This window comes from Gossypium hirsutum, chromosome A06 (genome assembly GCF_007990345.1).
Source record: "Gossypium hirsutum isolate 1008001.06 chromosome A06, Gossypium_hirsutum_v2.1, whole genome shotgun sequence".
NCBI classification, from domain to species: domain Eukaryota; kingdom Viridiplantae; phylum Streptophyta; class Magnoliopsida; order Malvales; family Malvaceae; genus Gossypium; species Gossypium hirsutum.
The window spans coordinates 112,666,299-112,691,443 of record NC_053429.1 but is presented as its reverse complement, the minus strand read 5'-3'; the positions used below and the strand labels follow the sequence as shown (position 1 = coordinate 112,691,443).

At 33.4% G+C, this 25,145-nt stretch overlaps 2 non-coding genes across 2 annotated transcripts; one reads left to right on the top strand and one right to left on the bottom strand.

Annotated features, from left to right (window-relative positions):
- Positions 1-4,064: 4,064 nt before the first annotated feature.
- Positions 4,065-4,171, bottom strand: LOC121231490 (small nucleolar RNA R71). The gene has a single exon (XR_005929548.1). It is a non-coding gene; the product is annotated as a small nucleolar RNA R71 (small nucleolar RNA).
- Positions 4,172-21,121: 16,950 nt separating this feature from the next.
- Positions 21,122-21,228, top strand: LOC121231049 (small nucleolar RNA R71). Its single transcript, XR_005929118.1, has one exon. It is a non-coding gene; the product is annotated as a small nucleolar RNA R71 (small nucleolar RNA).
- The last annotated feature ends 3,917 nt before the right edge of the window (positions 21,229-25,145 follow it).

Below are 25,145 nucleotides of genomic sequence, written 5' to 3'. Positions count from 1 at the left end.
GGGTACCTATGATCTTACGTTGACCCTTTTTAGCCACTGCTAGAATTGTTATTGATGTACGTAATGGTGAACATGTGTTGAGGGTAGGTGATGAAGAGGTTACTTTTCAAGCAAGTGAATTTGTGAGAGTTTCTAACAAGTGAGATGATACTCGTTATTCTAATAATGTTAGTAATCGTATGACTGAACATTATTTGTAGGAAATCACTCACGAATATATGTTAAAACCGCATACTTTTCAATGTGATAAAAATCAATAGATGAGTGGAGAACTAATGGTTCAACTTGATGAATTAGATGAATGGTGACCAAAGGCTTATGAGAAACTGAGAATGTTTGAAGGAACAACAAAGCAAAGCCATGGTGTGTAAGTAAAAAGGAAAAATCAATTCAAAGTTAGAGACAAAGTGCTGCTAGACAAGTTAGATCCACGAATGTTCCCTGTAAAGCTTAAGTCAAAAAGGTCGAACCCATTTGCGGTATAGAACGTTTTCCCATACGGTACAATAGAAGTAACACAACCTGAATACGACACATTCAAGGTAAATCTTCATTGACTCAAATCTTATCTTGGTGGTGATATTAATAATGAAAGAGAGGAGCTACGACTCTAATATTCGAGTTAACCATATGCGTGAAAAGGAAAGTCGTGCTTAGACTCTAAATAAGAGCTTCTCAGGAGGCAACTCGTGTGTTGATTTTTATTTTTTTTAATTTTGAGGCATGCCAAGTATGTTATTAAAAAAATCAAATAATAATAAAAGGGTCCACACGGTCTTGGAAGCACTACACAACCTGACAACACGACCATGTGAGACACACAGACGTTTCCTAGATTGTGTGAATACTGAAGCCAATTTTTTCCAATTTTATTTTAACTCACATGGTCACAGAGAGTTACACGGCCTTGTGACTCACACGCCCATGTACACGGCCATGGGAGAAGTGAACGAAAGGATCACATAGTTTAAAAGAGACCATATGGCCTGGACACATGGGCATATCCAAGGCCGTGTGGATACTGAAGCTTATTTTTTTATGTTTCGAATTACACATAGGCTAAGGGGCTTTACATGGTGTCCAGACACGGTCGTGTGGCCTAACACGAGCCATATACACAATCGTGCCTTCTATTCAAATCTAGGGTTTCAAAATTTATGTCTCACTTTTGTCTTTTCCTGGCCGTCTTTCACATCCTTAAGCTTCATCCAACCCTTCACCATCGTTCTCCACTTCTTGTCATCATTCTTTCCTCCCCTCATCCCTGTTTGCTTCCCTTTTCCCTCGTCGCCACCACACACCACCACTCTTAGTTACACCAACCATGATGATCACAAACAACTGCGCCCATCAACTTTCTTCTTTCCCCCATTCAACCTCCCCTTTTCAGTCACCGTTCCCTTAGATCTTCTCCTCCATCGACCTATCCCCAACCTACACGCCACCACCAACCCTATTTTTTCCCCTTCCTTTTTCTCTCCTTTTTTTTCATTGAAGAACACCCACTCCCATTCCTTCCTCACTTGTTCGTCCTTATCGTAGCCACTGTTTCTCGTCAGTTGTTTTAGTATTTTGCCTCGACACCACCGACCGTCCCTTCGTCGCTCCGTCACCGTCGTCTACCAACCCCCACTATTTGCCCACCTTATTTACTTTTTATTTTATTTTTTATTAATTTTTATTATATTATTATAATGATTTTATTATTATTATTTTGTTTATTATTAATATTAGTTTCTTATTATTCTACTATTAGTTTAGTTGAGATGTTTTTGGCTCATTAGTTTTAGTCTTACTCTTAGTTTTAGGATTAGATTTTTTCTATACTAGTTTTAGCATATTTAGTGAATTGGTGTTCATTGGGAAGTGAATTGAAGCATTTAGGTCCTTATATCAATTTGATTATTTGTTATTTAATTTGTAAAGTTGTTGAGTTATTTGATTTTTGTCTGTTCTTTCATGTACATAATGAAAAACACTAGAGGTAAAACTAAGGTCGTCGTCCCCCCCTATAAAAGGCGAAAGACACCAGGTGCCACCTCGTCCTCAGCCCCAACTACAATCGCAAGACATTCATGTCTCCAATTTCCTCTTGATAAATGCCAAAAGTAACTTGTTTTAATTCCATTCTTAATGCATTTTCAGATGATTATTTGATGTAAAATGGTGAATTTGATACTCCTAGTCTGTTAAATTCATGTTTTTATACTTACGAGAGCATTTGAAAGCAAAAGGAGTGAAAATTGAAAAACTGAAGTAAGTTTCAAGAGCCACACGGGCTGAGCCATTCCACACGGTTTGGACACACGGCTGTATAACCACACGAGCTGCCATACAACCATGTGCCAAAATGTGTGGATTTCATGATTTGCACTCTAAACACGCATAAAAAATGCAATTTTTAGGGTTTTCAGGCATTCTAAGACCTATATATGACAAAGATAAGAAGAAAGGAGAAAGTCTTCATGAAATATTCAAGAAAACAACTTGAAAAACACCATTGAAGCCTACTCTGATGTAGATTTCCACAAAGATTGAAGATCTTCTTTTGATTTCTTTAAAGTTTATTATGAATTTATTTATTTCTTGTGAATATACTATCTTTGAGATTTTTTTATTTATGATTAAGAACTAATTTTCTAAATACCTAGTGAAGATGAACCCTTTGATGAATTTTATCTTTTGATTTCTATTTTTACGCAATAAATACTTGGATCTTGTTCTCAATTTTTTTTGTTTAATTCTTGGTTTAATATTTCTAGATTATTTATCCATGTTTAATATGCTTAAATCAGTGGAGGAAAAGTCCCTGTTTAAGAGTAAATCTAGCATAATTAAGTGGAGTTGTATGCAATCCTAGAAATTAGACGATTTAAATCTACCATATTAGAGTCAAATCTAATAGGGGGATCCATCGATCGAGTTAATGTGATAATAGGTGTTTTAATTAAAAAAAATTTAATTAATCAACTTAGAGTCAGTTGCTCTTACTCTTGAAAGAGATATTAGCATAATTTAGGGATTTCTACGGATCGAGATACTAAGTGAAGAAATTGTGTAATATAGGTTGATAATGACAAATGAAGTCTAGGTGGATTCTTTCCTGGGTATTGTCTTGCTTCTTCGTTGTTAATCATTTATTTTCTTGATTTGTTCTTTGTCATGTTCTTTAGTTAATAAGTTTAGTTAATTTTAGTTTTACTCAATCTCTCTAATTTGTCGGTTAAATAATAGAAAGACGGTAATTACTAGTACTTTTAGTCCTCCTGGGAATGATATCTTTACTCACTATAGCTATACTATTAATTGATAAGTGCACTTGCCTTTGTCAATTTTTTAGGTGGTTTCATGGACATCAAGTTTTTGGCGCCTTTGCCGGGGACTAAAATATTAGGAAAATTTTATTTCTATTAATTTAGCCATTTTTTTATTTTAATATTTTTTGTTTTTCATTTAGTTTTTACATTCTAATTTTTCATTTGTTTGCTTATGGCAGGTTCTTCTATAACTAGAGGAAGCCCGCTGGATCTATTACTTTTTGATAGTGAGATTGTCAAGGCTACTTCTAGAAATCATAGAGAGGCTAGAGAAGCAAGGAAAAATCAACAGAATATAGTAGACGATAAAGAGGAAAATAATATTACTGTGGAGATGGGTGATAATCTAAATAATTAGTAGCTTCCTACTCCTCTTGCTCATGTACTGTGTTTTACTATGCTAAGCCCACTCTGATTGGGGCTGAATCTAGTATTGTGAGACCTACCATTACTGCAAATAATTTTGTGCTGAAGCCAAATACAATTCAAATGGTACAACAATATGTTCAGTTTGATGGTTTGCAAGATGAAGATCTAAATACTCATTTAGCTAACTTTCTAGAGATTTGTGACACAATTAAGATTAATGGCGCTGCTAATGACACCATACGTTTACGGTTGTTCCCATTCTCTTTGAGGAGTAAGGTAAAACAGTGGTTAAATTCATTGCCACGAGGTTCTATCACTACTTCAGATCAAATGACTGAGAAGTTTCTTTTAAAGTACTTCCCATTGACTAAAATAGCTAAATTGATGAATGATATCTCTTATTTTGCTCAAATTAATTTGGAGACATTATATGATGCATGTGAGAGATTTAAATATCTTTTGAGAATGTGCCCTCATCATGGGTTACCTTTGTGGTTACAAGTTCAAACCTTCTTCAACGGTTTGAATCCCTCAACTAGGTCATTAATTGATGCAGTAGCTGGTGGAACACTGAATAATAAAACACCCGAGGCAGCTCAAGATTTTATTTAGAAAATAGCACTGGATAACTATTAGTGGCAAGTCATGAGAACAAAAATAATGAAAGCAGCCGGGATTTTTAATCTAGATGCAGTTGCTATGTTGTCAAGTCAAGTGGAAGCACTAAATAAGAAAATTGATGGTTTCAATTTTTCTATGTAGGTGAACCTAGTAATGCAATATGATACGAATGGAGCGGGGATGATCAATTTAGAATGTTTACCTTTCAATTCTATCATGGAGCATGAGCAAGTCAATTTTATAGGTAAAAATTCTAAACCTCAATATAACCCCTATACTAAAAACTATAATATAGGTTGGAGGAACCATCCAAATTTCTCTTGAGGTGGTCAAGAAAATTAAGGTCACAAGCCCCTTCGAGTTTTCAGTAACCTTATCTACAAGAGAAGAAACTGAACCTTGAGGAGATGTTGGCTAAATTTATTTTGATGTCAAAAACTTAATTTCAAAACACCGAAACAATAATGAAAAATCAGCAAGCATCGGTCATGGGCTTAAAAATCAAATTGGATAGTTTGCCAAACTTGTTTTAGAAATACCACAAGGTAGCTTACCTAGCAACACTAAAACTAACCCAAAGGAGCAAGTCCACGTAATCATTGTTCAAAGTGTGGAAGGGTTAGTTGAGCATGAACAGAAGCCGAATCTAGAAGTTATTTTGAAAAGTGATGAGGCTGAAGAAGGTAAGAAAGAGCATAAGTCGGTAATTAGAGAATACAAACATCGAATTTCATATCCAACAACATTGAAGAGAGACTGCAAAAAAGAACAAGTTGGTAAATTTCTTGAACTTCTAAAAAAATTGCATATTAACTTACCTTTTGTTGAAGCCCTTCCAAAGATGTCAAAGTATGTCAAATTTTTAAAGGAGCTATTAACAAATAACAAGTTAGACGACTTGTCAATTGTGGAGCTCAATGCAGTTTATTCGACTATTCTCCAAAATAAACTACTTAAAAAACTTAGAGATCTAGGAAGTTTTACTATTCCTTTCTCATTGGTAGTTTAAATTTTGAAAAAGCTTTGGCTGATTTAGGGGCTAGCATAAATGTTATGCCTTATAAAATGTTCAAACAACTTGATCTTGGGGAACCAAAACCTACTAGGATGAGTACTCAGTTAGCTAATAGATCAATCATATATCATAGGGTATTATTGAGAACGTACTTGTAAAAGTAGATAAATTTATATTCCTTGTTGATTTTGTTGTATTGGACATGAATAAGGATATTTAGGTCCCTATGATTTTAGGTCGACCCTTTTTAGCCAATATTAGAACTATTATCGATGTGGCTAATGGTGAACTTGTGCTTCATGTAGGTGATGAGAAGATTACTCTTCAAACACGTAATTTTATGAGAGTCTCTCGTGAGCGAGATGATACTAATTGTTCTATTAATGTTGGTAATTATGTGGCTCAACATTCTTTCCAGGAAATCCCTTATGAAAATTTGTTGGAACCATATTATTCGAAGTGATAAAACTCGAGGGACAAGTGAATAGCGAATGGTGCAGCTCGACAACCTAGACGGATGGTGAATGAAGGTTGATGAGAAATCAAGAAAGAAAAATGAAGTAACAAAGCAATGCCATGATGTGCATGTAAAGATAATGAACCAATTCAAAGTTGGTGACAAAGTGCTATTAGACAAATTGGATCCATAAAATTTTCCTTCAGAGTTTAAGTTAAGAGGATTCGACCCATGTGTTGTAAAAAACATATTTACATACGGAAGCATTGAGGTAACACACCTTGACAATGACATATTCAAGATAAATAGTCATTGCCTCAAACTTTATTTTGGTGGTAATACTGATAACGAGAGATAGGAGCTTCGGCTTTAAAATCTGCCTTAACTGTGAGCTTATAAAGGGAAGTCGAGCTTAGACTCTAAATAAGTGCTTCTTGGGAGGCAACCCAAGTGTTTTTTATTTATTTATTTATTTTACTTTCATTTTTTTTAAATGAAAAAAATTCAAAAAAATTAAAAAAAAATTGAAAATAAAAAGGAGGTCACACAGCCTAGACACACAGGCATGTCTCAGGCTGTGTGTATACTGGAATGAGTTTTTTTATTTTATTTTATTTTAAAACAGTGAGTAACACGGGCTATAGACACAACCATGTGAGACACACGGCCTATCACACGAGCGTGTTGAGACCACGTTCCCCACACGGCCTCGCACATGAGTGTGTCTCAAGCTGTGTCAGCCCTGGGGCTACATTTTCTTAAATTTTGAAGTTTCACACAACCTGAGAGTGCCCACATAGGTGTGTGGCACGGCTGTGTGGCCCAACACAGGCCAACACACGAACATGCCCTTTATTAAATTTTAGAATTTCATTCTTTTACATTTTTTTTACTTTTGTCCTTACACATCATTCGTTCCCTTCCTAAAACCCTAAACCTCGTTCTGCAACTCGCCTCATCAGTCAGATGACCATGCAACTACAGCCCTCCCCACACAACAACAGTAACTCTCCTCGCTGATTCGTCTACTATGCAACTCCACCGTACACCGCTGTTTTCTCCATCAATCCACCCATGCCAACAACCCTCTACCTTTCTTTGATCCCCTTTCTCTCTTTTCTCCCTCTGTTCCTTGCATTGCCTAAGCCTGCATCAACCAATAGTGCCTCTCCCTCGATCACTAGCCACCCACTTTTAAACTCCGGTCCACCTTCGAAACCGTACCCCTCCATCTCCTCTCCTCTTTCCTTTCGTCGACCCATCCCTCCATCATTTCCTTCATTGTTCCATCATTTGCACCGCTGTTCAACACCCACTCTTGCACGTACTCCTCCCTATCTCCCTTGCTCGCGTAGCCTACCATCATTGTCTGCTTTCTAGATCTAATCTCGCCAAACCTCCCTCGTCCCTTTCCCTAAATTTTCCCTCGTTCATCCACTATTCGCCGCACCTCCACCCTCCTTCCCCTTCCTCTTTTTTTTACACCATTGTCTACTATTTTCTTCTGTCGACCAATACCTCCGCAACGTACGCCACCACCATAAACCTCCACAAACCCCCACCATTTGGCCCTTCCTTTTCCTTTTTGTTTATTATTATTATTGTTCAATTATTGTTATTATTATTACTTTTAGTTTTTTATTTATTTATTGTTATCAGTACTATGAGTAGAAGTAGTTTATATATATATATTATATTATAGTCTTTTAGTTAGTTTTTTATTTTATTTATTTATTTTATTATTTTTTACTATTAGTACGATGTTTGTTCTTACATTATATTACTTAGTATTATAATTGTTAGTTTTAAGTTGTTAGTTATCTTATCTCCATTTGATTCTAATTAGTATTAGTTCTAGTTGATATTAATAATAGACTTTAATTTTGGTAATGTGATTTAGCTTTCGTCATTGGTTGGATTGGTTGTTGTTGTGTTCTATTTTTTTCATGTTGATTTGTCTATATGTTATTTCATTTGTACTGATGTTGCATTATGCGGTTTTTATATGTTCTTTCAGGTACATTAAGACTAATACCAGAGGTAAGACTAAGGTTGTCATCCCCGCTTTGAAAAAGCGGAAGACACCGGGGGTGACTTTGTCTTTTACACCTCATCTAATTGCGAGACACCCATCTCTCCAATCATTTTCGAGTCCACATGAGGACCAATATCAGCACCTTAGGAAGTGATCCTTGGGTTTAGGTCGTTGCATAGACTGGAAGGCATTAAAGGTGATCCACTTAGTTGATAGAGTGTGAGCACTGATTGATACAGCTCCATGGGACCAATTTTTCACCATTATCAAGCCAACTTATTTTGAACTCACAATGGATTTTTGTTAGACATTTTCTCTACAACAAGTTATGTTGCAGTGGGATGAGTCACGCACTGTTTCCTTCAGACTCATCTATACTACGCGTTATCTGAGTGTCCCGGGTTTTAGAGCCACAGTTGGCTTATATTTTGAGGAGTTCATGAGTGCCGAAGGGTTCCCCACATTATACCGACACATCCATCAGTTACCTTCTCTCTGTTGGACTGACATTGCTATGACTGCGACACAATACAACCCAAGTCAATCGAAGGTTACTTCTCTACCTCCGACACTGAGCTACATCCATGCCATCTTGGCGCACACTTTGATCAGTCGAGGGAGAGCACCAGTGTCATAGGTACATATGATGCTTACTTTCTTTAGAGCATGGTAATGCAACGACCCTTCCATCTTGCCTACTTCATTGCCCTATCTGTTCGCCACCAGTCTGACCACAATAGGAAAGCTACTATCTATTTGGGCCGTTATATGACTCACGTAGTGAGGTATTTTGGCCTCCTTGAAACTTCAGAGCAGACGTCCTCCTTTACACTAGTTGGACAGATGATCCTGCAAGGATTATCGATTATGAGTCACATGAGGATGAGCGAGCGACAATGTGGAATGGGTCCACGTCGATACATATTATCTCATTTCAACCCTCAGGATGAGAATAAGGAGTTTCCTGACGATGATCCTCCTCACCATGCAGACTTACCTCGTTCTCCGCCTCCGAGTCGCATTACCATTGCTCCTGCTGTTACACTCGAGGACCTCTTCGAGCGATTCTACCGATTTAAGAAATGATACTTTAAGCGTTTCGATAGCATCGACATGGCTTTGCATCAGATTCGCTAGCACCTCCATATCTCTCATTTTGATTATACACCGCACAATCTCGATGCCTCTCACAACAACGATCACTAATCTACTTTGTTTTTCTACTTTATTTATTTTTATTTCCAATTGTACTTTTATTTTTATTTTATTTTTGTTTTGTTTTTGTGTTTTGTTAGTTGTTTTATTTTTATTAGTATGACTGCTTTATTTTATTTTATTTTTGAACTAAGTTGTTATTTTTTATTTTGATGATTGTTTCTATTCAAGTTTGTAATATCTTTATATTCTTATTTATTTTTCTTATTAGTTTGCTCAGAAATATGCACTACATTTAAATATTCCCACAGTTCCGGTTTTCACTATTTCGAAAATTTCATCCACATTTAGGGTAGTTTTAGTTCTCTCTCTTTTTTGATATTGTGCTTATTTTGTTTATATATGTTTGTACATTGAGGACAATGTACATCTTATGTGTGGGGAGGTTGTTTATTTATTTGTGATAAAATCCCTAAATTATTTGTTGTGTTTAAATAATATTCTCATACCTTCCATTAGAGTGAATTTTTTTCTATTTGGAATTTTTATTGATGTTGTTTTGGATTTATTTGTGGATATTTGTACATTGATTGATTTATACTTTAAGTCACAAGAGAGTCAAGCATGATAAGTTGTTTTTCATAAATAAATGTTCTAGGTTGTCTCCCTGAATTGAAGTATTATCTTCATATTTTAAATTTGCAAGTTTGACATCGAAACAATTATTTTTGTGAGCTTTTGAGCCTATAAAGCATATATTTATTCGTGCTCATTTTATTTTTGGTTGAGAGTATGTCAACTTGATTTGATATTCTAGAACTTGCTTCGATTATGCATGTCGAGACCAGATTATTAATTTGATATACTAAGATCATCGAGGCACTTAGGATTTAACCCACTTAACCTGTAAAAAGCTTACCTACTGACTTAACCGTTAGTAAACCCCATTGATCCTAACACATTTTTCTAACCTGTTAATTTAACCCATACCCCATATGTATGTTGTAAAATTATCCTTTTTATTGACTCTCTTTTTGTCGAGATTTGATTTGGTTAGTTGCCTAACTATCTTTCATGTTTTTTAATTGCTGAATTTTAATTTCTGTTTCCAAAACAAAATAAAAAAAAGAGAAATGAAGAAAGAAAAAAATTGAAAAAAAAGAGGAAAAAAATTTGATTAAGCTTGAATAGTATGTTTCATATTGTGTTAAAAAGCTCATTTTTATTTATTATTTCTTGTTGATGTTAATTATTTTAATTCAACATTTGATTTTTTTCTAGTTTGGCAATTTATCAACTCGATTCTTGATTGTAACCAACTTTACTGCCATTTTCCATACCCTTAACCTATACTCCATTACAACATTTTAAAGACCTCTTGATTGGTGAATCATTTCATGTTATAGTGGTGGAGATTTGATTTTCAAGCAAGCATATGGTAATGATAGTTCTCGTTTGACTTTTGAGTGTATATTTCATGAACCTTAAACACTTTGAGTGCTTGAGTGAATCTTTGTGAGGATGTCAATTCTTTTTGATTTTGAATTTAAGGTAATTATTTAGATAATGGGAGACACCTACATTTTTGTGCTTTAAAAATTAAAGCTTGGATTGCTTGAATCTTTAGTGTTCTCTCTAGTTGAATTTCCAATGCATGATTGTTTGCGAATTATCTTGAGACATTATTGATGAAAATGAAAAATTGAGAAAAGTTAATTTGATTGTGGGTTGAGGATTTTGCTTGAGGACTAGTAAATGTTTAAGTGTGGAGATATCCGATAAATGCCAAAATTAACATGTTTTAATTCCATTCTTAATGCGTTTTTTGGATGATTATTTGAGGTAAAATGGTGAATTTGATTCCTAATTCGATCAATTCATGTTTCTATACTTAGGAGAGAATTTGGGAGCAAAAGAAGTGAAAATTGAGTGAAAATCGAAAAATCGAAGTAAGTTTCAAGAGCCACACAGGCTGGGCCATTCCACACCAGCTGGACACACGACCATATGAGTCACACAAGCTACCATACGACCGTGTGCCAAACCATATGGATTTCGCGATTTGCACTCCAAACACACAAAAAAAATGCAATTTTTAGGTTTTTTGGGCATTCTAAGACCTATATATGACAAAGATAAGAAGAGAGAAGAAAGTTGCTAGAGAATATTCAAGAAAACAACTCGAAAAATACTATTGAAGACGACTCTAAAGCAGATTCCACCAAGATTGAAGATTCTCTTTTGATTTCTTTGAAGTTTATTATAAATTTCTTTGTTTCTTGTGGATATATTGTCTAAATACTCAGGGGAGATGAACCCTATGATGAATTATATCTTTTTATTTCTATTTTTACGCAATAAATACTTGGATCTTTTTCTCAATTTTGTGTGTTTAATTCTTGATTTAATATTTCCAGATTATTTATCCATGTTTGATGTGCTTAAATCAAAGGAGGAAAAGTCCATGTTTAAGAGTAGATCTAGTATAATTGAGTGGAGTTGCATGAAATCCTAGAACTAGGACGACATAAATCTACCATATTAGAGTTAAATCTAATAGGGGTCCACAAATTGAGTTAATACGATAATAGAGGTTTTAATTAGAAAGAAATTTCAATTAATCAATCTAGAGTTAGTTGCTCTTACTTTTGAAAGAGATATTAGCATAATTTAGGGATTTCTACGGATCGAGGTACTAAGTGAAGAAATTGCGTAATATAGATTGACAATGACAGATGAAGTCTAGGTAGATTCTTTCTTGGGTATTGTCTTGCTTCTTCGTTGTTAATCGTTTATTTTCCTAATTTGTTCTTTGTTGTGTTCTTTAGTTAATAATTTTAGTTAATCATAGTTTTACTCAATCTCTCTAATTTGCCGGTTAAATCATAGAAAGATGGTAATTACTAGTACTTTTAGTCCTTTGGGGAATGGTATATCTTTGCTTATCATAGCTATACTATTAATTGATTGGTGCACTTGTATTTGTCAAATTTTTAGTTGGTTTTGTGGACATCAACTCCGGGTCCACATGAGGACCAGCATCAGCATTTAAAGGAGTGACCCTTGGGTTTAAGCCATTGCATCGACTGGAAAGCATTGCAGTTGGTCCATTTAGCTAGCAGAGTTCGGGCTCTAGTCGATACAGCTCCGTGGGATCGGTTTTTCACTATCGTGGAGCCTACATATACAGAACTCACACTAAAGCTCTATTCGACATTCTTTCTGCAGTAGGCTATGTCACGATGGGATGAGCCATGCACTGTCTCTTTTAGACTCTGGGGTACAACATGTTATTTGAGCGTCTTGGGCTTCGAAGCTGCCCTTGGACTTTATTCCGAGGAGTTTATGAGTACCCAAGAGTTCCCGACCTAACCCAAGCATGTCTATAAACCAGCTCCACTCTGTTGGTCCTAGATCGTCGAGACTGTAGCACTGTACAACCCAAGCCAGTTTAAGGTGACTTATCTACCTCACACCCTGCGATATATTCATGCAATTTTGATGCACACATTGATCGGTCAGAGGGAGAGCACAGGCATTTTTGGTATGTCTAACGCTTATTTCTTTTAGAGTATAGAGGCACGCCACCCTATTGATGTTCTTTACTTCGTGGCTCTTTATTGTCTCCACCAGTCTGATCGGAGTAGGAAGGGCCCTCTTTGTATAGGTCCTTACATGACTCGACTGGTGAAGTACTTTGAACTCTTCGACATCCTAGAGTGAATATCTTCATTCACTTTAGTCGGGCAAATGGTCCTGCAGAGATTATCTATTATGAGTCATATGAGGATAATCCAGCACTAACACCGAAAGGGTCCCCACCGGTTTACACTTTTCCATCTCGATCCTTATGATGAGCACGAGGAGATCCCGGATGATGATCCCCTCACTCTGTGAACCTGGCTTGACCCTCTCCACTGCCGAGTCGCTCTACTACTGCACAGTCATTCACACTCAACGATATCTACCGCCTTCAACAGCAGCAGTCAACACGGATCGAAAGCGTTGGGGCATATCTACAACAAATTTACCAGCATTTCCGTATTTACCCACCTGATCATGCACCTTGTGATCCCGATTACTGATTTTCTTCAATTTTCTGGTTTTTTTTAATTTTTATTTTCAATTGTACTTTTATTTTATTTGTTAGTTGTTTTTATTTTATCTTTTAGACTTAATATGTTTTATTCTATTTTACTATGCATTGTTATTTTTTTATTTTTTCTGTTGTTTTTTCTAATTTTTTATCTCTTTAACTTATTTATTTTTGTCTATTTTCTTATTAGTTTGCTTGGAAACATGTACTTCATTTTGAATCACTTACAATTCTAGATTTCACTATTTCAACGAATTCATCCAAATTCAAGGCAGTTTCAGTTTTCTCATTCCCTTATGATATTTTACTTATTTTGTTTGTATATTAAAGGCAATGTACATCTTAAGTGTGGGGAGGATGTTTATACGCTTATGCGATGAAGTCTTTGAATTATTGTTTGTGTTTAAGAAATTTTCTCACACCTATCATTGAAGCTAACTTTTTCAATTTAGAGTTTTTATTGATTCTGTTTTGGAATAATTTGTGGGTTTTTGTGTATTGTTCGATTTATACTTTAAGATATGAGAGAGTCAAGCATGATAAGTTGTTTTTCAAAAATTATTATTTTAGATTGTCACCCTGAACTAAAAAATTATTTTGAAATTTTAAATTTGCAAGTTTGACATCAAAACCATATTTTTTTTGTGAGCATTTGAACCTATAAAGCATATTTATTATTTCATGCTCATTTTTATTTTTGGTTGTGAGTATGTCAACTTGATTTTTTTATTTATTTTAGAACTTGTTTCAGTTATACATGTCGAGACCACATTAGTGATTTGATATACTGAGATGATAGAGGCACTTAGGGTTTAACCCACTTAATCTTTAAACAACTTACATGTTAAATTAACCCTTAGTAAATTTTTTTTCCTAACTCATTTTGTAACTCGTTAATATTAACCTATAACCCACATCTATGTTGACTCCCTTTTTGTCGAGATTTGATTTGGTTAGTTGCCTGACTATGTTTCATTATCTTCATTGCTAAATTTTACTTTAATCTCAAAAAACTGAAAAAAAAATTGATTGAGCTTGAATCGCTAGATTCATATTCTGTTGAAAGCTCGGTTTCATTGTTTATTTCTTATTGATGTAAATTCTTTTAATTTAGTAATTGATTTTCTTCTAGTTTGGTAACTTATCAACTCGACTCTCAATTGTAACAAACTTTTCTGACATTTATCATACCCTTAACCTAAGCCTCATTACAACCTTGTAAAGACCTCTTGATTGTTATGTCATCTTATTCTATAGTGGTGCAGATTTGATTTTCCATCAAGCATTTAGTAATAACATTTCTTGTTCAACTGTTGAGTGCATATTACTTGAGCATTAAATAATTTAAGTGCTTTGAGTGATCCTTGTGAGGGTGTTTATTATTGTTGAGTTTGAATTTTAGGTAATTTTTTAGATAGGGGAGATGCCTTTGTTCTTATGTCTTGAAAATTTCTACTTGAATGCTTGTATTCTTTAGTGTCATTTTAGTTGAATTTTTAACTCATGATTATCTATAAATTATCCTAAGACATTATCGGTGAGAAAAATAAATTAAGGGAAGTTAACTTGAATATGGGTTGAGAATTTTGCTTGAGGATAAGAAAATGCTTAAGTGTGGGGATACTTGATAAGTGATAAAAGTAACATGTTTTAATCTCACTCTTAGTGCATTTTTGGGTGATTATTCAATGTTAGTGATAGGGTGATTATTCAATGTTAGTGATAGGGTGATTATTCAATCTATAAATTATCCTAAAACATTATCGGTAAGAAAAATAAATTAAGGGAAGTTAACTAGAATATGGGTTGAGGATTTTGCTTAAGGACAAGAAAACACTTAAGTGTGGGGATATTTGATAAGTGATAAAAGTAACATGTTTTAATCTCATTCTTAATGCATTTTATAATCCTAATCTTTTAAATTCTTTTTTTTTTATAATTAGGAAAGCATTTGGGAGAAAAAAGAGCGAAAAAATGACTGAAAACCAAAAATTACAAGAGCCACATGGCCTAGCTACACTACCATATGAGCCAAATAGCCTGCTACACGGCCATGTGATAAGTCGACTCGATTTCACAAATTTGCACCCTAAACTGTAGGAAATCATGTTTTTAGGCTTTTCAGCATTCTAAGACGTATATATGAAAAAAAATAAGAAGATAGGAGTGGATCGTCATAGACTATTGCAGAAAACAACTCGAAAAACATCATTGAAGCCGATTTTGAAGCAGATTTTCTCAAGATTGAAGATTCACAGTTGATTTCCTAGGAGATTATCATGAGTGTTTTTTTTCTTTCAGTTACACTGTGTTTTGGATGCTTTTATTTTCAAGCATGAACTAATTTTCTAAATACTTGAGGAGATGAACCCTATGATGGATTTTGTCGTTTGATTTTTATTTTACTCAATAAATACTTAGATCTTGTTCTCAATTACGTGTTCTTAATTCTTGGTTTGATATTTCTATATTATTGATCCATGTTTGATGTGCTTAAATCAGAGAAGGAATAGACCCTATTTAAGAGTAGATCTTGCGTAATTGAAAAGAGTTACATGCAATCCTCGAAATAGGATGACATAAATCTACTGGATTAGAATCAAATCTAACATGGGAATCTATATATTGAGTTAATGTGATAATGGGGGGTTTTAATTAGAAACAAATTTCAATTAATCAACTTATAGTCAGTTGCTCACACTCTTGAAGAAGTTATTAGCATAATTTAGGGATTTCTATGGATTAAGATACTAAATAAAGAATTTGCATAATTTAGATTGATAGTGGCAGATGAAATCTAGGTGAATTCTTTCTTGGGTATTGTTCTGCTTCTTGGTTATTACTCAATTATTTTCCTGATTTGTTCTTTGTCACATTCGTAGTTAGTTAGTCTCGTTAATTTTAGTTTTTAATTGATCACTCAAATTTATCGGTTAAATAATAAAAATACGCTAATTACTAGTACTTTTAGTCTTCGTTAGAACGATATTTTTACTCACCGTAGCTATACTATTAATTCATAGGTGCACTTGCCTTAGTCAAATTTTTAGTTAGTTCACAACATATCACATAGAACTCTTGAACAATTAGGATGCTAGCATATTCGATTGGGAGTTTACAAATATTTTCCCATCTATGGTAACGAACTCTTTCTCGAGTATCGTCGTTTAGCGCGAATAAGGATTCAAAACCTTTTTCTTAAAGAGGTGTTTTTCTTTTGATCTCCTAGAGATAACTCTCAAAATCTCCTTCTTTTTCTTTGATTTGAACGAATTTGTTAGAAAAGGATTTACCATCGAGAAAGTGGTTTTGCATGTTTTCAAGAATGAAAACACACAAACAATTGTACGAAAAAATTGACTAAGGAGTTATTTTGGTTGTAACGACCCAAAAGTCAGTGGTATTTGAAAATGTAGTTTTGAGACCTCATTTTAAAAAATCGGACTCGTAAATATTTTTATTAAATATTTACGGAATTACTTATGAAGTGAATTGAATTTTGGTTAAGTAATTTCGACGAAATAATGTTTAAGTAGAGCTCAAGGATTAATTTATAAAAGGATCAAAACTTTAATTATTAAAGAAATTATAATTAGAGTTGAATATGTAAGACTAAATAAATAAATATATATAGTCATGATAGTGACAAGTTAGTGGGATTAAAAGAATGAAAACACATTCTTTTCCCATTTTTGTTCATGCATGGGGGGAGAAGAAAAGAAACAACAAATGACCTTGAGGGGTTTTAAGCATTCAAGTTTCAATTGGTTAGTAAATTTAGTCTCTTTTCTTGTAATTTTTATGTTTCGGAATCCGGTACTTAGAAATATCCGACCCATGTTATAATTTTTAGTATGCCTAGAGATTGTAAGTCTTATCATTAGTGAATAATTAATGTGATGTTATTTTGATAGATTTTTAAGTTAGAAGTGGATAAGGATTAAATTATAAAGTTAATTGTTGATTTTGAGCATTAGGGACTAAATTCTGAACATTTCAAAATTTAAGGGTAGAATTGACAAATAGAGATATAAATTTGGCCTAGAGTAACATTGGTATATAAATTGGGGGTTAAATGTGAAAGTTAAGCTAGTCCAAATTTTAGAATTAAATTGAATAAAATACAAAAGTTGCATAATTTGACAATTGAATTTGGAATTGGTTGTGTATTGATGGAATGTGTTGTTTGTTTTATTTCGTAGCTAACGTCGACCCGGATTCCTCATAAAAGAAGAGAAAAGACAAGGTTGTCGACGAATAACTCAGAGTTTACAGTTTGTGTTTCTATAATCCAAACTATTTAAAATGTTGCTTTTATACATTGCTTTAATTGGTAAGCATACATTTATAAGGTAAGTTGGTCCTTTGAAATGTTATTATTGAGATGTGAAATTGAATTGGAATGAGTTGATTGAATGGTTAAGAACTACAAGGTGTTAAATTGCATAGTTGTAAGAATTTTATATAATGAATGTAATATTGGATTTGATATGAAATGAGATCAAAAATTGAATTGGAAACATTATTACCCTATTAATTGTTCGGGCAGGGTCGGGTATAATTGGCATGCCATAGGATAGGAAGAGTTTAGGGTTACCTCGACCACGAGTCGATGTGGCACTAGGTGTCAGTTTTCTTTGGTTTAACCAATGAAACACTGGGTGTCAATTTTATTTATAGCACTGGGTACCATTATTTTCTTTGGATTCATCCGATGAGGCACTGGGTGCCAAACTGGTGTGTTGGTTGGATCCACGTATTCATTCTAGTCCGAGTCGTGTTAATAGGTGAAGTAAATGATAAAATTGAGTATCGATTTGAAATGGCAAGTAATATGAAATGAAATGTGTATTGGAAATTCACTTATGAAATGGATGTGTATGAATAGAATTTGCTATGTATTAACATTAGTAAAATACATATAAAAAAAAGTATCTTATGAAGTTGAACATTTGAGTTGATAATTACATAGTATCTTTTTGTCTTACATTGAATATTTGAAGGCATAATATTTTTCTAGTAGTGTTAGAATTATAAAAATTCAATTGAGTAATACTCAGTATACCTTTTAAATTCATGTACAGGTTAGGTAATTTTCGAATTGGTACGTTGACTCAGCATCTAAAGATAATTTCAGACTCAACTTCTTGGTGATGTTTTTATTTTGGTTCTTGGCATGCACTTAAGAAGTATTTTAAGCTATAAAACTCATTTTGTATTTTAATGGACATTTTGTGTTTTGGTTGGAAACATATATAAGTTGTGTGTTTATATATGTTAGTATGAACTTAACAGGTATGTTATGTGTATAATTTGAATAATGATTTCATGTGATAGATAAGTACTTGTATATGTGTTTATAGTTTTGGGATATACATGTCTATATGAACTTGTCTTTAGCCATTTGATAGTCTCATTATGGCATTTGAAATTTGGTAAGTTTGTTATATGTATTATGTATGAATATATGAATTTGAATGCCATTTGTTGGTGTGAAATGTGAAATTGATTTGAATATTGAATTATGGTGTCAATGAAGACACATTGGTTAGACATTAAGTGTTTAAATAGGTGATATTATTGTCTTTTGTTGGATAGGTAAATTTGGCATGAAATGACCCTTTTAATGTTGAAATTTTACCACTTTGAAATTATGTATCAATATTTTAGCATCTAGTATTGATACCTTCCCGTATGAACAATTTTAAAATAAACAGAATGATAAAATGGAATCTATTTTTTACTTGAGTATCAATACTTTTTCATAAAATATTGATACCACCTAATAAATATCAATACTTATGTTTTGTGGTAATAAATAGAATCAAAATTTGGAATCTACTTTTCATAAGGTACCAATACAGTATCGATACCAACTATGAATCATTGATACCAACTTAAAACTTTGAGATTTTACTTTTTAAACCCATTTCATGCCTAGGCTATTGTTTCCTAATTGTTATGTTTGTATGATATGTAAATTAGTGAATTATGTATAAACTTATTATTTATTTATTAATATTAATTTGAATTAAATTATAAATTATAAATTGTTTGTATTAGGTAATATTTTGTTAGTAACATTCTATTGCTTGGTTCTGATGATCGGAACGGGCGAGGGGCGTTACATTGGTGTTTCAGGATGGCTTGGGACATTAGCTGCTAATCAAGGGGAATTTATAAGGGTTTTTAGGGAAACTTTGCCATGTGATCTTTGTAAAATCTTGAAAGATTTTGTTTAGTCTGAAAAAAAAAATGAAAGTTGTCTAATTTAGTTGGTGTGTCGTGACACAGGGAAGGTGTGTCGCAACACAATGTTGTATTACCCCAATCTGGCTAGTTCAATTTTTTGTATCACAACACATGGGTTGTGCGTAGCAACACGACTCTAATATCTCTAATTTCCCTATTTCGAAGTTGTGTATCACAAAATAGGAGTGCATGTGTTGCAACATGACCTTGAACCAGCTAAATTTCTTCTTTCAATTCATTTTGGAGTCCTCTAGTTGTCGGTAGTTACCTTGGACAACTTCGTGCTTCGTATCTTGTTTCCTAAAACTTGTGCCTACTAAATCAAACGATTAAAAAAATCCTAAAAATGAAAAATAATTTACAAAATGTATAATTGTAATTTAATTTTTGATGTTTTAATTATGTATTGTTACCAGAGTCGTCTGGTAATTTGTCAAGTTTTACCATCGACCTATACAACCTTTGTCAATCATCTTCATCCATCCAATAGAGTTCATTCCAATTGGGATCTTTCCATTTGTCTTGTTTTGTGCATACTAGAGATCTATCGGCTAACTGTAGTGTTATCGAAGTATTTTTTAACTAACCTAATTTGAGTTTTTGGTAGATCGATAGAGGCATCAAGTTAATGCTACCACCTAAGTCACAAATTGCTTTGCTCAAATGCTTATCCCTTATCTCTACTAGGATTGTAAAACTCTCTGGTTTTTTTAATTTAGGGGGTATGTTTTTAACAATAATGGCACTACATGAGGCATCAATATCAATTTCTTCACCCTTTTTTAATTTTTTATGTCTTATCATGAGTACTTGGCATATTTAGGAATTTTATCTATGAGTTCCAAGAGTGGCAAACTAAGGTTGATGGATTTAAACAAATTAAGAAAACCTCCAAAATCAACTTCATCCCTTCTTCTTTTTTGTCGTCTAACCTAAATAGGAATGGTACATTTTTCATGCTTGATTTTGATATTACTGGTTCAGCTACCATTTCCACTATTTCTTTTATCGGTTTTTCATTCTCAATTTCTTTCAAAAGCTTATCAATAGCTTCAAGTAATTTCTCCTCTTCATGTATGGGTGCACTTGGGTTGTCAGGTTTCTTACCTGATCGCAGGGCGGTTGCATTCACATGTTCTTTCCCATCTCTCCAATGGTTGTTCTTCGCATTACTTGGGGTGCCTTGGCCGATTTGATTTTGTAATAAAGTCATCATTTGGAGTATTTTTTCCTTCATGTCGTTCATATCTACACACATGGCTTGCATCTCCCCTTCGATTCAATCAAATCGTTGACCATATGCAGTATGGTCATGTCCCATGGATCTTTCTTGAGTTCTTTGCACATTTGGTGGTTAGTATGGAGGGTTCAGTCTATTCTACACATGATTTTCTCTTCCTTGATTACCTCTCCACTTGAGATTCGGATGATCCTTCCAACTGGGATTATATGTATTTGAATAGGAATTTCTACCCATATTACTGATATAGCTAACATCCTCCTATTGGTTCTCCATGTATGGATCTATTCTTGTAAATTTGATAGTTGTATCCAACCGGTTCAGCTTCTCCAAAATTTGTTAATATTTATCTTCTTCATTGATTGTTTTCACAGTTAGAGGTTTTGGTTTGTACTAGAATCTCTTATTTGACCACATGTACGAGTTCATTACCATATCATTTATGATCTGATATGCTCTCTCATATGTGTGGGCATAAGAGATCCTTCAGCCGCTCCATTGATGTTGGCCTTTATGTTACTGCCCACACCGTTGTAAAAAACTTGAATCTGGAGAAAATCTTGCAATCCATGGTAAAGGCACTTTTGTATCATTTATTTGAATCATTCTTATGCTTCGTACAATGATTCACCTTTGAATTGTTTAAAATTGGTGATATCGCATCTGAGTTGAATGGTTCGGCTTTTAGGAAAAAGTTATGAAGAAATTTTTTTGCTAGTTCATCCCATGTTGTTATTGAGCCAAGTTCCAATGGATCTAACCATTCAGCCGCATTATCGAATAATAGGGATGGAAATAACCAAAGACGAACAACATCATCAATTACTTCGTTATACTTGAAGGTGTCACATTGTTAAAGGAACCACTACAAATGTTGATTTGGATCATCAATCATATTTCCCTTGAACTGCAATGTGTTCTAAATTGTAGCCATCTTTATCTCAAAATTATTGGTGTTGATTGTTGATCTTGTTGTTCAGGTGGATCATTAAACAATAGATTCTCTCAAGGTAAATCAATTGTCGCTGCTGGATTGTATTTCCTTACTTGATGGTTACGCCTTAGGAGTTGCTCTTGACCAAGGTACGGCTCGATTTGGATGCTTCCACTTCGAGTCATGCACTAAACCCTAAGAAAAATCAAAGCTAGCAATTAAAATAGAAAATAATTTGTATATATAAATTTTAACTTTCCTATTTATCTTGTTAATTGTATAAAATAAAATTTCGATTTAATGCCAAAACCTCCCCGGCACCGGTGCCAATAACTTGACCGCTGCTAAACATGCGAACATTTCACTAGAAAATACCACACCAAAATATATAAAATTAAGTAAGCAATGTCCACAAGTATACGAGTCAAATTATAATATAGTAAGTGTTACAATAGAACACGGGGAAGTATTCTCAGGATCGTACCCAAGGGAGGACAAATTAAACCCAAAATCTACTTCCACAATAATAAGTCTAAATAGCAATAATTAAATTCTATATTACGACAACTAATGAAAGAGATAAAATTCATAAAATAAGCTTCACTAAATTAAATAATAGAAAAAAAAACAAACAACTCATTATACAATACTATTGAACCCTAACTATATGAACAGGCAGCTTGAAAATCAGTCAATAGAGGCAACTACATCAGGTGGACTTTATTATTACATCTATCCAACATTAGTACCCCCTTATCAGCTCCAGTAAATACGTCTAAGTAGCACACATCTTCTCCCACTCAAAGGCACTAGGTAAAGTTTCAAATTTTTGTTTTAACCAGGAAAATTTCAAATTGGTAAACTTAGCAACACCACCACCCAACGTTCATCCAAGCAACTAATACCAAAGTAACACAAGTTTGATCACTTTACTTGAACCCATGACCGCAACATCACCAGTTGAAAGCTCGAGTTACAATGAACATCTTCTAAGATGATGGTCCACTCCCCACATGGCAAATGAAATATGTAGGTCTCCAGGTGCCACCGCTCAACCAATGTGGATATCAAGTCAGCCCTAAGCTCAAACATTCTAATTAATGTCGTCATTCCAAATCCCCCGACATCCAAATAGGGGAAAATACGTTCATCTGGTCGGTAGCTCATACTGTGAACATGTGCTCTTAAGATGTGATACTCACCCTATCCATAACAAATTACCATATTAGTTAAATATGTTAATTAAAAAATTAATGACGTGCAAATTTATAAAATACCCGTGAATAGGAAGTACCAATTTTTTTACTGAAACATTAATCATCATGGCAGTGTGATCACTTGCTCTAATTAATGAACCCATTTCGATATCTGCACAAACAAAATTAAATAAACATACCATTTTAAAACATAAATGCTTCCACATAATAATATTTACCATAACTCATATTTGTAAATAATTTTTTTTTATTTAAATAAAATATCCACATAATAATATTAACGACAAACTAAACAAAAAATTATTAAAATAAATTACCTTAACCCATATGTTTGCAGTTGAAATTTAAGTATCTTATTAAATATATAGATATAAGTGTAGACACTCAATTTTGCCCGGGCCCAGAAATAAGTCCAAAAACAAAAATAATAAACCCAAAAAAAAACAAAGTCCAAGTTCAGTCTATAATTACAAATGTAATTTGCCCCGATCGAAATGGCCCATTACTTGAAAAGATTTAAGGTCCATCTACAAGCTTGACTCATATGGAAATATAATGTTCAATGATATGCAATCTTAGATGTGATATGCAATCTTAGATATGATACAATCTTAGATATGATTGCAATCTTAGATATGATATGCAATCTTAGAAGATATGATTTTGTAATCTTAGAGATTTAATTTGTAGATATCCTTTAATCTTAACCGTTGATGTAATTGATCTGTACCGTTGGATTTGGGGAGGCTCAACTATAAATAGAGGCCTCTCCCTTCATTGTAAATCACTTGAGTTTTGGGAAGCAATAAGAATTCTTGAGAGCATTCACTCAAATTTCTCCCCCTCTTGCGTTCTTACTCTCTGTGGTTTGTTCTTATTTTATTCTTCGTCTATCTTAGTTTTTCAACCCTTTTTTTATTTTAATTTCTTCATTTTTCAAATATGTATATTTATTCCTATCTTTTATACATTTGATTATGTATTTTATATATTATAATATTTAACCTTTTTATATAGTTTTCAAATATATATTTTCTATGCATGTATATATATTATATTATCATTTCATGTATTTTGAACTATTGCATTATATTTTTATAATTTGTAAATTTTCTATTTATTCATTTTTTAGTGTATGTCATTTATCTTATTTGTGCATATTTTCATTTTTTTTATATGCTATGTTTAATTTTTTCTTTTATGTGCTATTTTATGATATATATTATTGTATAATTTTTGTATGTATTATGTTTTTCTTTTAGTTTACTCATGTTTTTATTTGTTTATTATCTTATATTTACCCTAGTATGATTTTTTTCATTAAACGTATGTTCATGTTATTTAGTTTTGTCTTAATGATATTATTTATGTTTGTATGGAAATGTTAGAATATTTTGTACATCTATGCTTCATGATGCATTAATATGTGATCCTAAAACTTCATGATGCATTAATATGTGATCCTAAAATGTCATTTAAAATAATATTCCAAGGTTTTTTTTTTAAAAAAAATAAAAGGCAATGCTTGATGTTTGGAAACTTCGAGAAAGGTAGTGCCCTAACTTACTGGGTTGCGTCTTTTCTCGTTGAATTCAAATAGTCAAGCACCCTTCTAAGTGATTTTGAGTTTTCAAAACTTAAACAATTATTTTGAGATTTCAAAACATAGTGTCCTAACTTACTGGATATGGTGTTTTGTTGTTTTGAGATAGAAATTTTCGAAAAACGAGCTTAGTTTCGAAGGTTTTAAAATGTTGCATCCTAACTTACTAGATGTGATGTTTTGACTCGTTTGAAATAAGTGAGCCTTAATTTTCAAAATTGAGACATTCTAATTAAAAGAGGTTTGCATCTTAATACTTTCAATTTCCGACATTAAATACACTTGATAATCAATTAGGTACCAATTTTTGGGCGTTACGAGGGTGTTAACCCTTCCTCATACGTAACCGACTCCCGAATCCGTTTTCTCGACTTTCGTAGACCAAAATTAATGTTTTAAAACAAAACATTTTATAAGGTGATCCAATCACACCTAAAAAGATTGGTGGCGACTCCCGTTTTCATTTTTATTAAAGTCAATTCCCATTTTCCAAAACTCGATTTAAAAAAATGGTCTCGACAGCTTGGCGACTCCACTGGGGACTAATAAGAGAGTTAAGCCGTATAATTGATTACCTTTTTTCTTAATGTTGAAAATTTGAAAAATTTTAAAATTCAATCCTCTTTGTATTACACGTGTTTGTATTATTGCATATGTTATATATTCTGATATGCATTGCATTTGTATGACCGTTGTGGTCACACCCTTAAGTGGGAGTGAGAAACTACACCTTCGTGAGGTTTTCGCCTCCGTGCAGGATAGTGGATCACTTTCGGGATACATCCGTACCTATGTTTTCGTGAGATTTTCATCTCCGTGTAGCCATAGGGAAAT